This window comes from Austrofundulus limnaeus, unplaced genomic scaffold (genome assembly GCF_001266775.1).
Source record: "Austrofundulus limnaeus strain Quisiro unplaced genomic scaffold, Austrofundulus_limnaeus-1.0 Scaffold0, whole genome shotgun sequence".
NCBI lineage: Eukaryota > Metazoa > Chordata > Actinopteri > Cyprinodontiformes > Rivulidae > Austrofundulus > Austrofundulus limnaeus.
In genome coordinates this window covers 6,065,329-6,082,290 of record NW_013952402.1, presented here as the reverse complement: position 1 = coordinate 6,082,290, position 16,962 = coordinate 6,065,329, and the positions used below count along the sequence as shown (strand labels likewise).

The window sequence follows — 16,962 nt, the reverse complement described above, 5'->3', positions numbered from 1 at the left end:
CAGTCTGCTCTGTCCTTTCTTGTAGACTGCTTCACTGTTGAGTCTCCAGTCCAGTCTGTTGTCCAGATGAACACAGAGGTATTTATATTCCTCAATCACCTYCACTTCTTCTCCCATGAAGGAAACAGTTTGATCTGACACTATTTCTCCTGAAATCTACAATCATCTCCTTTGTTTTGTTCACATTCAAGTTGAGATGATTGTCCCCACCATGCCACAAAGCGGTCCACCAGCTCTCTGTAYTCAGCTTCCTGTCCATCTCTGATACACCCAACAACTGCAGAGTCATCTGAGTATTTCTGTAGATGACAGCAGTCTGACGTGTGCTGGAAGTCCTCTCTAGGACCTTCATGATGTGGGATGTCAGGGCAACAGGTCTATAGTCATTGAGGGCTGATGGGTGAGTTTTCTTTGGTACCAGAACCAGACAGGATGTYTTCCACAACACTGGCACCTTCTCCTGGGTCAAGCTAAGGTTGAAGAGGTGTTGCAGAATCCCACAGAGCTGGTCTGCACAGGCCTTCAGGACTCTGGGGGTGACACCATCTGGACCTGCAGCCTTGTTCTGGTTCAGTCTCTCTAAGGGGGAGGCAGAGTGGGCAGCAGCATCTCCAGGTTTGGTTGAAGACAAACTTGTGGAAGCAGAAGAGTCCATGAATGAGGTTGAAGATAAAACATCTGAGGTTTGACAGGAAGGCTGTGGGTGAGAAGTCTGTCTGGCTGGGGTCAGGAGAGGAGGAAGATGAGCTTGTTCCTGAGCTGAACCTGTTGAAGAATGTGTTCAGCTCATTTGCTCTGTCCAGACTTCCATCCATCCGAATCCGATTCTCCTTTTGCTTGAAGCCCGTGATCTTCTTCAGTTTGTTTTGTCAATTCCACAATTCTGTCTGCATTTTCTGCATTGCAGAATTTATAGGGCTCTACATATTCCAGTCTTATTTTGATTTATTGTTTTACACACCTGGGAAATTTTTCCATGTACCCCCTGTAATATGCTTGCATACCACTAGGGCTATGTGTACCCCATAGACTTGAATAAGAACCCTAGACTGAGCCCCGCCTATCCGTCCATCGTTAGCATCTGTGATGTGACAACATAGAGGAGCAAAAGAGAAACCTAAAATACTCACATTCATAATATTATTTTACAGTTTGTAGGTCTAAATATTAATCAGAGGATAAATCAGCTGTAATATTTAATTTTGTGTTAAACTGTAGCATGATTCAACAGTGCTACACTCTGTATACTCCACCAGCTAATATCTCCTAACCAGTTCAATAAATAACAGTGATTACATCAACTTTATAAGATTATTTAAATTTTAAACTGTTATATTATGTTCTGCTCAGATCACATTGAGTTAAATAAGATCAAATCTGCTGACTTGTGTTGTAAAATGAGATGTTTTCCTGTTTATCTTCTTTTAATAAATCCATAACACACACAGCTTTTCGGGCATTATTTAAAACTTTAGATGGATTATATATACTGCAAATATTAATAATAATTGGGTTATTATTATTAGTAGTAGTTTTTATGATTTCTACATCATCAGTCCTTTTTTCTGCTCTGTTGCCAACATGTACAGCGATGGTAAATCCAGACTCTTGACCGTTTTGCGTTAGCCGTTAGCTTCTACAGCCGATCACATGGTCACGTGGTTTCTGAGCACTCCAGCTGTTCTATAGAACCTCCATGGCGTACCCCTGGTTGGGAATCACTGTTTTAGACGGTCTGACCCCTTTGGGCTGTTAAAGCCTTGTTGTTTATAATTTACTGAAACAGTTTGCATGTGTGTGAGTTTGAGCACTCTTTACTCAGCTTAGATGAGGCTTTTTGTTGTAGTTTATTTTCAGTAATTGAACCAGYAAGAGTGATTTGTGTAAACATAAAAACTCTCATGATGGAAGAGTTTTAAAGAAGTGTCAGAAAAAAAAATCAGATGTTTCAGAGTTGCAATGGTGACTTTTTTTGCTCATGGGCCATCATGAAAAAGATCCCCTTTCTTTGTTTTATGAAACCAGTGATTTGTTTCTGAGATATGGAGCTTTTGTTTGACAAACTGTTATAAAAACTGGTCAAACACTACATAAACCAGAGGGACAAACACGAGCCATTAAATTATACACACCGGTAGATGCTGATCAGCTGTAGCTTGTTCTCAGTTAGTGACTGGTCTGCTGTGATGAAGGGTGGGTGATAATGTAACTGTAATGTAACCAGAGAACAGATGTTAAATTAACTCTGAGAAAGTAATCATTGGATACATCTATAACTGATTATACAGCTAATTCACCTAAGCAAACACAAAAGTAGCAATAATTCAGTCAATTTACCAGACATTGGGCTGTTGTGGTAGTAACTGAGACTTATTCTCATTGTATACTCGGAGTTCTAATTCACAAGATGTTTAGTTAAAGCTTTGCAAAYGTAAAGCTTGTTAAAAGGTGAACAATTCTTTTTCAGCATGAGCTCCGTTTGCTCACCATCAAAGCTTATAATGACTTGTCTGTGAACTCTGGATGTAACCTCAACATAAAAGATGCAGCGTGTCGCTTAGATGACCGAGTCTTTCAGTACAAGTTCCTTCCTCCTTTCATTAAATCAGGATGTGAAGTTCCCTATCAGCTGCATCGTTTCCTTTTGCGTGGAAATGACAGACAGAAATGAACAATGACAAAACAATAAACCGCATCAGTCAGCACCAGTTGTGGTGAATTGTAATCTAAGATCCAAAGTGGATTCTCCTTGTTTTCCACTAAAGCCAGGACTTTGTTGACCTGTGTGAGTCCACAGGGGTCACATTCAGTTACTGTAACAGTGGATACTGTTACCTTCACCAACATCAGCCCACACAGCAGTCACCACACCAGATGGCCAAAAGGGGAGACGTGGAGAACAGCATCATCTTTTCTTTGACACAATCTTTATCTCAAATCCATTTTCCCCCTGCAAAGCTGCTAATCAGAGGTGAAACATCTATGTTGAAATAAACATCTTTGTTGTGAAATGGTTAGAGCGATGRTATTCTCTTAGTAGGGTTTTAGCAACAAAGATGACAATCACAAGAAGTTGTGTAGACTGCACACTTCTTTTTGCACTTGTTTAAATAATCAGGATCTTTCCCTAAACCCCATGAAGTTGAATGTTTTGTTTTTGAAGTCTGATCTTAAGTTAAAGAAGTTAAAAGAAATAGAAAACGGAAAAAACAGTTTTGCCCCCGGTCTGTAAGTTGAAACTGGACATGTTTGGTATCAAAAGAAACATAAAAATCTTGGCTAAAAGCTCATGGAAACTATTTTTAAATTCACCAAACAGTACAAATGTCAAGCAGTTCAATCAGAAAGTAAACAAACTGTCAAAATGGCCTCATTGCAAATCTGTAAATACATTACAACAAATCTGTAAAGGGAAAAAATTTGACACTATTTTTTAAAGCAAGTCGAACTAGATACCTAAATATGTTGTAAAGTGTGTTAAAARTTTTTTTTTTCACTTGATTTTGAGTGAATATGATCCAACTGAAGTCAAATATAATTTCTCATTATTTTATATAATATATATATATATATATATGGTGACAAATAAATGTTTGGATAATTTTTCAAAAGAACAAACATTCAATAACAAGTCTTTTCAGGCAGGTAAGAAAAATTAATAACTTTTGGATGTAAAAACTTGAGATTTCTTAGCATTTATTAATGGAACCATCATGGTCAGTCCTGTGCAGAATGACAAAACACAAAATTATTTCTTTACTAAAACCTCTGTAACTTTGCTCCAGTTAATTTTAACAGCACGAATCTTTGCACAGGTTATGTCCACAAGAGGATTTATGGTTTTCAAAAGCTTTTAGCCTGATTCATTATAGTTTTAAATAGTTTATGTACTGTCTAATGAAAAAATTATTCAGGTGAGAGTGAAAAGAAACTATGTTCCATCCCCAATATCTCTAAAACCACAGCAGCTGTTTTAATACTTACACTTCTGATGAAATCTCCCAAGTGTTATCTTTATTTTGATACCTACATTATTTAAGTAGAGTTTGTAAATGCAGAGATACACTCAGTTACATTTCGGCATGGCATTTTGAGAAAAAACTTTAAGAAAACCCCTTGGGGCTTAAGAAGTTAAAGTGCCTGTGACATTAATTTTTTTTTAAACAAATATAAAGGCATTATTGGAAAAATAACTTCAACACATTGCAAAAATAAATTCCCGCTGCTGAGATGAACAGTTATTGAGATATTTTCATTTGAAGTACCAGGAAGTGATGTCAAAGGGGATTGTCTGCATGGATTAGAGCAGGGGTGTCAAACTCATTTTCACCCAGGGCCACATGAGTGTTATGGTGGCCCTCGAAGGGCCACTTGTAATGAACTTTGACATTTCATGTTTAACTTTGACTAAATAGTGTTTTAACACGTCCTCTTTTAAACACTAATAAGAACTAAGTGTATGACTGACTAAATCTGAAATAAATACAGATATATTAAAAGTAAAGGCAGATTTAGTTTATGGTTGATGCTGACTTTAAAGCAGCTTATTTTCAGACATTAATACTGTGCTATCCAACTAAATTGCTCAGTTATTTAAAGCCAACAGCTCAGGGACAGGAATTTATTAAATTGATTTTTATTTAATTTATTTTTATTAAATTTATTTAGTTAAGGACACAGACTGTAGAGAAGTATCTGATGTTTTTTTAGATTATCCTGAGTCACTATCAGAGAGAGATGAAGACAAGTCAAGAGTTCAAATATTGTTTCGATAAACAAAGACCAGAGAGTTCTCTTTCTTAAATAGTTCCCCTTTGATGTCACTTCCTGTTTCACTTTGGCTGATTCAAGTTCAAAAGAGAATATGCCATTTATGTGCTCAAATAGGTAAAAATCACATTTTATGCAAGGTTTCTTACATAAAAATGTGTTTTCTTTGACCTTTTGTGTTCGATGGATAGGCATGTCACAGGCACTTTAAAGAAAGTTTGAGTGAGTATAACGACATTAGCATCAGATGTTAACAATGTATTTACTTTTATCTTTTATATTTAATAAAATTTTGCAGATATTTATTTAATAGGGTCCATTTTATTAAAAAAGACTTCTGTAACATTTATGTTTTTATACACAATCTAAAGCCTTCATTTAAAGCTACAAAAATAATGTTGTTTTTACAACTCATAAGCTGCTTTGTTGTTGCTGAAATCAGTATTGACTTACATTTTAAATTTAATCTTGACGAAGAAAATCTGTAATAAATTACAGTCTACCGCAGTAGGGTTGGGCAATATTGGCAAAAAAATTAATCACGATTAATTGTGGTATTTAGCTGATAACGATTATTTTGACGATTAATCCCCTGGAGTCCCTGGACACCCTTATGTCCTAGTCACATGACCAATTTAGTGGTAAAGATTTGCTGTACGTAAAAATCTGTTCCAAATTGTGTCAAAATTACAGTCTTCAGGCTATACATGAAATTTTAAATTTTTTTGATAAAGAAAAAAATTACAGAACTTTTTTTTAAAAATGTTTCATCATATTTGAAGTGGAAAGGAGCACCGAGCGGACTGACTGGAGGAATCCCCAGTCAGTCTGCCTGGTGGCATTAATCGTATTAATCGTCAAGTGTAAAAAATAATCGATTAATGTTTTTCTGACGATTAATTGCACTCGATACGATTATGCCCAACCCTATACCGTAGATTACTTCACATCACCTAAAATTTTGTTTTTATTTATTTTGATCAGGCAGCTGGCCCACCTCGATAACATTTGTCTGCAAATTTCATCTAAAATATGCTGAATTTCGATCACAGTATTGGTTCTGTGTGACCTTTTTAAAGGTTTTTTTATTAGCTGTGCTTTTTATTAAAATAAAAATCCCCTCCTGCATCCCGACCTGTCTGCATCTTGCTGTGATCTTGCGAGACATGGAGCTGAAATGAAAAGCATCACATCTTCCCTTTTTTATATTGATTGTTTCTTCTGTACTCTGTCTCTGCTGTTTAATCTCTTGGGCTACAGTGTTTGCTTTACTGTATACATAAGACTGCTGTGGGGTTCACTGGGTGCAGTGCAGTGAAGCAGCCATCTTGGCTTAGTGAGTTCAGTGAGTTCAGTGTTGCTGGAGGCAGGCTGGATCAGGTGGTAGTGCCAGATCTCTGATATCAATCACCAGTCGCTGCTGCCGCCACTGTCTGCTGTGTCCCTTTTCCTCTTTTCTCCTCTCGTTCTGTCCTCATTTGCTGCAAACCTTTTTTTTTTAAACGCTGTCTGTCCATCACCCAGAATCCCTCCTTCTATTTCTCTTGTTTCTCTAAACTTACATGCACATACACAGCAGTAGCCGACAGGGAGACAGTGCAGGCTTTGTTATGAATGGCATCCTCTTGCACATCCGGAGGAAGTGTACTCTCTAGTGTGGCTTTACAAACTGTCTCCATTGTCCTAAGAATGACTCACTCTACACTGCAGATAATGGCAGTCAGCCAGCCAGCCAGCCAAACAGACAGACAGCACAGCACAGAAGGACCAGTCTGCAGAGTCCACAGACAAACAGCACAGGAACGACTGACGGACAGACAGACAAATAGTTTGTGACAGATACAGCCACCACAGAAAAGAGGCAGGAGACTTGTCAGACAGAGCAACTGGAACTGCAACTAGCAGGTGCAGAAACAAAACTGAAAGTGAGCTGTTTAATTTAAACAGGCGGAGCGTTAAATTACTCACTTTAACTTGAAATTGAAACTTCACAGGGAATAATCTTGTATTAAAATGCTCAGATTTTGTCTTGTAAAAAAATGTAAGCTGACACACGGAGTGCCTATTTTTAGTCATCAGTGTGGCTGGTGGTTCCTTTATGTTATAGAAAGACTGATAAAAATGTGAGCTCATAAAGTAGTTTTATGAAGCATAAATTAGGGCTGCACAATATTGAAAAAAAAAAACTGACATGACAATGTTTCCCAACCCTGCAATATATATTATGATATGAAAAAAATACATGCTGCCATCTTGTTGACAATGAACCTTYATCGGTCTTACCTCTCTTTTGTTCGTGTCACAAGTATGTTTTTTATGTATTTAAGTAATTCTTGTATTTTATTACTTGCTTTTATTGTGCTGGGACCTGAACACATTTCTTTTGATCAAATATGCATATGTGAATTGCGTTTTACTGCTATCTTGGTTTCTATTTTCGTCACGCTATATTATTAGCATTCATGCTAACCATATGTAGCCTCTTTTCCTCCAGTTCTCTGCAGATTTGTCTATCTTCATCGTCTTCTTCCACAGTTCGAGAATTCACGTCAACACTTCTCTGAAAAACGTTGTTAATATTGTCTCAGATGATTTAGTGGTTTATTCCCTAGATAGCCCGTTGATTTAATTCCTCCTACATAGGAGGACCTGCAATGTGAATATTGCACAGGTGCATATTACGATGATGATGCTTAAAGAATATATTTTGAAGCTCTAGTATAAAACCAAATGGTGGAGCTTGGCATTTCATTTACAATGTTTTTGTGTTTATGAACGGYTTGGCTTGATGCTTAAGGAGTAATGCTATGTCGACACCAAAAATACCTAGCAGATGTTTCCAAAATTTGTAGCTAAATGATTTTAGGCCTTTTAGAGGGATGGTATAAATATTTGAAATGGGTTTTTGTGAAGTTGTAAGTCTTTGTATCTAAAGCCCCCTAAATACTGAATTATGACATTGCTATTGCAGAAATAATCAAAATGGACAGCATAGCCAAGGTCAAGTTTTTTTTTTTTTTCAAATTTAAATTATTGATGTTCGACCTGCATCACTTTTCTCCTTTGAGTGGCTATGATAATCATATAGTCTGYTTTACAACATGTTGCAGTGGGATGCTGAAGATTGCAAACAGTAAATTGTAATGATTTTAGCATTAGTAAATATTTATCTAATGCCAAATTGATGCACAGTAAATGATTTCTAATGGTATCATTGTGACACTTTTGATGTTTGAGTTGTGAAAATTTATTCTGTTAGCTCAACTCCCAATGAGAAATCTTATTTCCCCCAAATGTCTGTCCACTGCAAGTAGGACGCTGACTACACATAAGTGCTCCACCAAACCGCTGTTTAAAAAGTCTAAACGGTTGTTTTAACTCATTGAAGACAGGAAGAGTGTTGAGTGAGGGAAGCAGCCTTTTTAAAACCAATGCAGACAGATGGGTATCTGAATGTACTAATGTAGTGTGAGGCAGTCTTGAATAAATGWATGAATGGATCAATGAATGAAGTGCTGCTCGCTGCGTATGGAGAACTTAGGGCGGGCAAGCAGTAGAGGATGAAGGGAGTAGATGTTGAGTAACAGGATTAGATTGCAGCTGAGGATCGTCGGAACGCTGACCTCAAACATTTGATCAGAACAAGGAGGGATGCACTGATGAGATTTTTTATTGTCACCATTAAACAAATGTCATACACTATACATTATCACATCTCATGATGCACAGTGTAACTCTTGTAAAACTCATTGCAATGGAAGTATCATTCCTTGAAGGAAAGCAAATCTTCTGCTGCCTTGTTTAAAGATGTTGTACGTAGGTTTTAGAAAACTGTGGACTTAGAAAAAAGTTTGAAAAGACACAGCTTCCAGGTCCCTCCCCCTTTGCTCTGTTGAGCTACAGCCCTCCCTCCTAAGCTCCTCCCCCACAGCGTGGCCTGTCGTGAACAGGCAAGCTAGTAAACAAGATGAGTGTGGGCCACAGACGGCAAATAAACAGCTATGCTACAGTCACCGGTAAGACTGAAACATTAACAATAGATTTTTAACTATCTTGGCTTGCCCATACTTTAACTACCAGAACTTCTCCTCAAATCTTTACGTATTTTGCCGTAACATTACATGTAAATTACGTTGCACTCTTTCTAAAAGTTATAAATAGCTAACAAAACGGTAGCTACAGCTTAGCAATATGTAATGTTATATAAAGTTTATTATTTCAGCAACATGACAAGCCAGTGAATTAGTGGTTTTCATCTCTTGTTTTGAACAGTGTGTAACATTTTATCTGTACGTTATGCAGTTAGAGTTTTTGRCACAGTCAATGGGCTCYGAGGAGGGCATCCACAGCGAATTCYAAGAGCCAACGAACGGGGAGAAGAGGAAGCCGTTTGCGTGGAGCATCAGGCAGGTCATGTGGGARACGAGGCAGAGATCACTGAGTGGGTTCAACTCCTGAGAACCTCAGCAGAGAGGACATGGTGCGTGTGGAAGTCTTTGCATTTCAAACCTACCTACTACACAAAGAGGAATACATTTTGCAGGCAGGGGTCTTGCCTTTGGCCAGGAGGATCTGGACCTGCGTGCTGTAGTTGACCTTCCAGATGACGGTGAAGACAACAGGCAATTCCACACGCAGCATACAGAGTTTGTGGCTTGGCAGCGTGGGACTCGGGGTCCTGGACTGCTTTCAAGATCCTCATGGACAATACAGGGGATTTGTTCCCAGGAGGGTATAGCTGTTGTGTGGTGTTCTTTTAAAATTTTGAATACTGTCTCGTCATGTATAAAACATTTTCCTATTTAAAACAACATTTCTATTAGAACATTTGTAACTATTTTTCAATAAAGTGTGAAATGTTTTTTTTTATATTTACTCATTTGTCAGAACTAAAGCATCACTTTACCATTGTACATTACTGGATTATGTTTTGGATCAATTAAAAAACGAACTTCAAGTAGGAATGATGATAAATCACTGGGTCAATACTAGTCATACTACGACAATGAAGATCACGAAGTCACGGACTAACATCTWAAAAATATGCTTTATTTTACATATTTTTAAGTAACTTGTCACTTTTATCATTGTCATCATGAATATCCAGTGATGACATACTAGCAACACGAACACAAAGAAATAAATTTTATCAGAGATATTTGTTGCAGTTACGTATAACCCAAAGTATTATCTTCCTGATTTGTGTTTCACCACCTTCAATAACTTACAGAAGTAGTTTAATCTTACAGCATTACCTATTAGAGCTGCATGAGAAACCGTTTGAGCATCATCACAATTTACATGTGCGCAATRGTCACATCGAAGGTGATGCATTATAGGAGGAAAATTAAATCAATGTGTAAACTATAAGTCATTGCACCTAACTRTTGTGTGTTATTGTGGCTTTTAATCTGGCGAGTTGCTCCTACTGGTGGAAGCAGCTGTGTGCACTTCGTGTCAAAAAAGTAAAAATAAAGTTAAATTTTGTTGTAAAATTTCTGGRACAATAATGGCGGCATTTATTAGAKAATTTTTGTCTGTGAATTCTCGAGCTGTGAAGGAAGACGAGTAAATTAAAAATAGAAAATAGGAATGGTTTAGCGTGATTGCTAATATTAAAGTATGACATAAACAGAAACGTAATGTTATGCATATAACTACTGTTCCCTGAAGGAAAGGAACGAGGTACAACACATAGTATGGGAAACCACGCCCCTGCGTGTCCTGGCTGAAGCCACCTCTAATCAYGCCTTTAGGCAGGTGACGTGATGACGACAGATGTCAGGCTCCGCCTGCACATATACATACTGTCGCATCACAGTCACTCCTYAGTTCRGTAACTGCTCTTCACCGAGCCCAGTTGTGCAGCGGGGCCACCATGTGTTGTACCTCGTTCCTTYCCTTCAGGGAACAGTAGTTATATGCATAACATTACGTTCCCTTTCAGTCAATTCACTCGGTACAACATCATGTATGGGACATATATAAACGCCCCGCAGAGCAGCACCAAACTTGGGTCATAATAACATGCTAGTGCAGCACATCAGACCCAGCGGAGAGCACAGAGTGAGCCACCGAAGGGGCTGTCACATCTAAGCGATAAAACTGAACAAACGTGTGTGGTGAAGACCAGCTGGCCGCAGCACAGATGTCTCTCACAGGTACTCCTTTAAATAGTGCCCAGGATGCTGCTACACCCCTGGTGGAGTGAGCTCTCATACCAGATGGGACTGGGAGACCCCTGCCGCTGTAAGCTAAAGAGATAGCCTCCACAATCCAGTGGGAGAGTCTCTGTCTGGACAGAGCCCTGCCCCTGAGTGGGTTAGCAACACACACAAACAGCTGATCACATGACCTCACTTCCTGTGTGTGATCAATGTAAATACGCAGTGCACGTAGAGGCTTATTGAGTTTTTYTCTTTTACTGTACCTCTCTCTGTGTCTCTGTTTCCCTCCTCTGTGTCTGTTCTTGTCTGACTGGAGGTTGAAGACAGTAGTCACGCATTTTGGTCCAGTCGTGAAGGAGGAGGGTTAAGAAAAGATTGTGATCGGGTTTATTGTTTTGTTATTTATTAAAGCTTATCAGCACGACTCACCTTGCACACCAGTCAATTCCAACTCCACTACGAACTACTTCCCGCAGGCTTTTCACAATAGAACCACGTTAATTCTCCATCASCATAACGTCTCCATATTAACTAACTGTGTTAAATCTAACTGTGCACGTCACTGAAGAGGTGTTTACTACATTCAGCGACGGCGAAAACGGGATATTTTTTTAAACGACAGTCAATATAAGCAGCGGAATCGCCACCCGCGGCTGCAACTAGCTGCTCCAAACATTAGCATGCTAACGCACATAGCGGTGCAGCAAGGAAAAATGTCCTCCGGGAAACAACAGTTCTCTAGCAGCCACGACGAAACGTTCCTCTATTTAAACCGGATTGTCCGATATTCAGAAAATTCCTATCATAACAAAAATAAAAACCGGTATTCGGTACAAAACGGTATACCGCCCAGCACTAGTTACAACAATGACATGTTAGCTGGTTACATTAACGTTTATCATCACCTGGCCTGCTGCAACATGCCTGCAGAGGTACAAACTAACAATCTGTTAGACTGTCTTATCTATAATCTAGAGTAAATGGCATTTGCCCGATCATTGGTGATATTGTGACTATTGCTATGTTTGTTGTGCACAGTTATTAAAAACAAAATGAATCAAGCAGAGATACTTACTTGTCAAGCAGAAATGTGGCTAACTCCATCGGTGTCCAATCCTTTCAAGATGACTAGCTTCCCCCTCCTCTGAAAAGCCACTCTCTTCACCCTAGTTTAATTCCAGGTCTGATCTAATTCTTTCTTTTTAACTTGGATTTCATTTAAGGATAGGTACCTTTGACGTTTGAATCGATTCAGTACCAATATCCGGTACCTGGGAATCGATACCGGTACTTAACGGTACTGATTTTCGGTACTTTGTGTGTTGTTTTTTCAATAATAAACTTTTATTTTTTTATTTAACATTTTTCTCAATATATAAAATTAACAAATATCAAGACAACATCCAACTATTTGTATTGTAACATCAGTTGTGTAGCATTTCTTTAAAGTGAAAACTGTTGAAAACAACAAGACTGTTTTGTCTTATTACACAAATTAAAATCCAGCTCCATGTATTTCTATTGACGTCATTTCCCCGCTAGAAAAATTGTGTGATGGAGGTCCGTGGAAGGCAAATAAGTTTAAATCAAATAGGCAAAAGAGGATGCAGTTAAAATAAATAAAAGCTGTTCAAGCAACGTTTTGAGCATCCAAAACGAGCCCAACGCTTCAAGCTGGCTGCTTGTGCTCTTTAGGTCAGAYGTGTTCGGACTGTTGGCTAGTGCCTCTGTTGTTTTCCTCTGCCGGTCTCTGTTTAATGGCGGATGAAATAAAGAAAGTGGCTTTACTTTATTTACTTTGAGCAAGTGAACGTCGTGCTCACAAGATAATTAATCCACCAGATAATTCAGAGGCGGTCTGTTCAGCGAGGTTTACTCCAGGGGCTGCGAGGCTTTCATGCTACATTCAGACCGAGCTCTGCCTCTGTTTACTGAACCAGCAGCTGCTGACATCATTACGCTCTTGCGTGATGCTGCGTTCAAGACAAGCATGGAAAACTCACCACTCTTACTCCAAACCGGTCGCAATGATGCGTTTAGGTACCGAAACATGGTATCGTTTGATGTTATGTGAATAGATACTCGGTAGTACTGACAGAATTCAGTCTGTGCAAAAAAAAGTATCGAATTCGGTACCCATCACTAATTTCATTCTGGGTCTTCTTCTGTTCCTGTCTTTGTTTTCAGAGCAGGCTTCTCTCCAGAAATTGGCAGTTTTCCTGTAATATTAGCTCGTTTCTCTGCCATTGGCACAGCTGTAGCACAAGGCACGAGCTTGAATAAGTGTGCGTGCTACAAGGCAGGGGGATTGGCATGATTGACACCAGTAAGACAATCCCCATGGCTCTGATTGGCTGTTTTTGACAGGGAGCGGTAGATTTGAACAAATGGCAGCACCAGGAGGAGCCAGATTTTTTTTTTTGAGAATATTTGTCTGTTAGGAGTCAGGACATAGTGACACTTTTGACAAATAAAAGTTACCTATCGCAGCTTTAAACAAAGATTTTGCATGATCTGTTAGTGCTTAGAATATGTATTGGGGATGACTCTCAGATACAACCACACCGAAATTTAGTTCAGTATCTGTAAAACTGGCTGAATTGTAGCCGTTTTTGTGTTTGCTAAGATTGATTAGCTGTTGTGGCCATTTTGAATCAGGTTGACTCGATGGTAATTAGTTGTGCATCAAATGATTACTTTCTGATATTACAATTCATCCAGTGCCTCGTGAAATATTCTGCAAACAAATACAGAGACACAGTCGGTTACATTATAATCCATGTTYCATGGTAACAGATGACAGAAAGTAGCCCAACAGTACAGAATATCTGTTTTTGCAGCTTGAAAAAAGAATCATGCTTTGCAACAACACACTTTTATTTTAACCAACAATTTTTTAAACTCATTTGCTTTAGTGTTGATCTCTTGTTTCTTATTTGTGTTATCGTGCATACACAACTGAATAGGGCTGAGTCGATAGTTGTTAGAGGATAACTATGGTATTCTTATGGTAGTTCTTCTGCATTTCAGTTATCATTTCTGCTTTTGTGTAGTTTTACCGTAGTTCAAACTAAATGCTGACTTATTTCAGGGTTTAGTTTTCCACTGTGATCTATTGAAAGCAGCATTTCAGTCTTAATTTGACAAGTCATCTGAGTGTAGGTGGAAACTAGTATCTATGTTTAAATGTACTAACACAGAGATTAGCTCAAAGGAGTAGTGTGTAGTTACCTTCCTGATGTACTGTGGGCTGTTTGGAGTAGGCTTTAGGCTGATTAGAGGAGGCAGGTTTGAGTGGGGGTGAGTTTGGTTTATTTAGGCCAACAGATTAGTGCCAAGTGGCGAACAGCTACTATAAGAGTTAGCTGGTGGGGGGATAATATTTTGGGTGAATCCTATAAAACATGGATTTGCTTTTTGTAATAACAAGACAAAGTTTTATTTTTTAAAAGCTACAGAATTTTTTTATTTATGGTATTTAGAGAACTTTTGAAGATGTAATCCACATTCTTTTGAAGCCTGTCTAAAGTAAATAAGGTACCAAATTCATATAATATATAGCACAATTACAATCTAAGTTCTATTATGAATTTGTCCAGATTGATAAAACTGGTTAACACACACAATAAGGTTATTTTGATTGTTCCTTTTCTTAAAAAATATATATACTGTATATATTCATTGCATCCTAAACTGTTGAAGTCTTGAGGTTTTATTTCTGCTCTGCGACGCTATAAACARTAATTTTGTGTAAAAAGATTACTTTGTGGTTTTAGCTGGAAACTGACCTCGGATCCACCTACAAATTTGAACGACTCATTGCATCATATGTTTTCAAACTTTAGTGACAGTGGTGATCCTGCTGTCATCAGATCAAGCAGCAACATCTTCAGCACCAGCGGAAGTTTCTAAAGTGAGAAACCAAGCAAAACTCCAGGGATCAGAACAAGTAGAGGCTGTAGACCAAACACAACAAATAACCTCTGCTCCTCTGCATGAACACATCCTGGCTAGCAACTCTCAGACACGTTAACACAACCGGAGAACTCTGCTTTGCCCAGAGGACTTCAASAAACTAAATCCTATCCACTTTTTTCACATTGGACATCTCTTTGTTCACATGGTAACCACCATCACAGTTCTTACAAAAAAACAGATTTTAATCGGGTTTTTATTTGGAAAATAAAAAATCTTTCTAGTCCTATTCASATAGTTGGTGAAGACAAAGGTTCATTCAAATACCAACTGTTAAAAATATTACTTCCACTACTTTCCAATTTAACACGTTAYAACCTGTTGAATAGAAAAGCACAGTTGTTTCTGTTGCAGAAATCCACACAAAAAGAGGAATCAAGTAAATGTTGAGTCTCACTCAAACTGTGWAGAGACACTAAATTGGGGGCATGACCAGATAGTTTTAGGGTCAAGTGCTCAAGTGAAAAAAGGGACGCCTTGTGCAATGCATGGATTCACCAGCTGTACTAATGTTAGATTTATTACAGGCACARCTTGTACGTTGTGCATATTTATTTCAAACAGTAACCATATTCTGCCTGATGAAGATGTTTAATGTTCAACACTCTACAGCAGGGCTGTTCAACTCAACTGCTCCGGGGGCCACAGTTAATGCAGGCCAACAGCTGAGGGGCCAAACATCCAACAATTAAATCATGTAAATAAACCAAGYTTTACAAAGATCTGCTACATTTGAAATAGTTTATTTTTCTTTATTTAATCATGAATACAACATACAGAACCCTATGTAATAAAAGTAGTTATAATAAAGCAACAACAAAAACAAAAATAACACATTATGCCACTTATTTACCACAAATAATATTTTGACATCTCTGACTTGCCAAAATTTTAAACCAATTTTATTTTCACTTTCAAAGTTTTATCTTCAGCTGCTTGTAGTTTTAACTGTCTTCGGTGTTCATTGAAATGATTTTTACCAGCTTGTAGCCAAGATTCTGACGTTTCTGTACATGTCTATGTCTAACTAAAATAACTTACAGTAAATTACTGTAAGTAGAAAATCAGGGGTTTGGGCTTAGGAGATGAATGAACCAATTAGCAGGCTGAACTTTAGTCACTGGTATGTGGTCCACGGGCTGCCTGTTGAATAGCCCTGCTCTACAGGTTGATTTCTGTAACAATCAAATTGGCAACAAAAGAACAAAGACAAGTAATGACAATTTGTGCACTTTAGTGTCTATAACATGCTCATCTACACTGCCTGGCCAAAAAAAAAGTTGCCACCAAATGAAAAGGTCACACTGTAATATTTTGTTGGACCATCTTTAGCTTTGATTACCGCACACATTTGCTGTGGCATTGTTTCARTAAGATTCTGCAGCATCACAAGATTTATTTTCATCCAGTGTTGCATTAATTTTTTACCAAGGTCTGGCAATGATGATGGTAGAGTCTGACCGATGCTCAAAACCTTCTCCAGCACATCCCAAAGGTTCTCARTGGACTCTGTGGAGCCAATCCATGTGTGAAAGTAGTGTCTCATGCTCCCTGAACCACTCTTTCACAATTTGARCCCAATGAATCCTGCCATGGTAACCTTGGAATATGCCTGTCTCATCAGGGAATAAAAAAATCCATTGATGGAATAACCTGGTCATTCAGTATATTCAGTAGCTGACCTCATTCTTTGAGCACAGACTGTTGCTGAACCTAGACCTGACAGACTGCAGCAACCCCACATCATAGCACTTAGTTCAATCCAGGTGGAGACTTTATTTTTGGCCAGGCAGTGTCTAAAATTGCTCATTTCTTGTTCTATAATGGATGTTCCTTCCATCTCCTTCATTTTGATCATCAGAAAGCAGTTTCTGTTTCTGTCTATGTTTTGGATTCTAACATTTCCTCTTCATCTGTGTCTGACCCAGATTTTTTTTTCTAATAATTTGCCTCCATCTTCTATGCTCATTTCACTAAAAATCTAATTATTTTACTTTAAAATAAGAAGAAAATACAGAAAAAGATAATTAAAGTCAATTCTCTGTTACTC

The 16,962-nt window shown here is 38.2% G+C and overlaps 1 protein-coding gene and 1 long non-coding RNA gene across 2 annotated transcripts in view; both read left to right on the top strand.

Moving 5' to 3' along the window:
- akt3a (v-akt murine thymoma viral oncogene homolog 3a) overlaps window positions 1–16,962 on the top strand; it is a gene marked incomplete at its 5' end in the record, with an annotated part of 68,738 nt that overhangs the window by 2,671 nt on the left and 49,105 nt on the right.
- Window positions 5,630–9,637, top strand: LOC106535361 (uncharacterized). The gene is made up of 2 exons (XR_001312437.1): window positions 5,630–9,250; window positions 9,314–9,637. It is a non-coding gene; the product is annotated as an uncharacterized LOC106535361 (long non-coding RNA).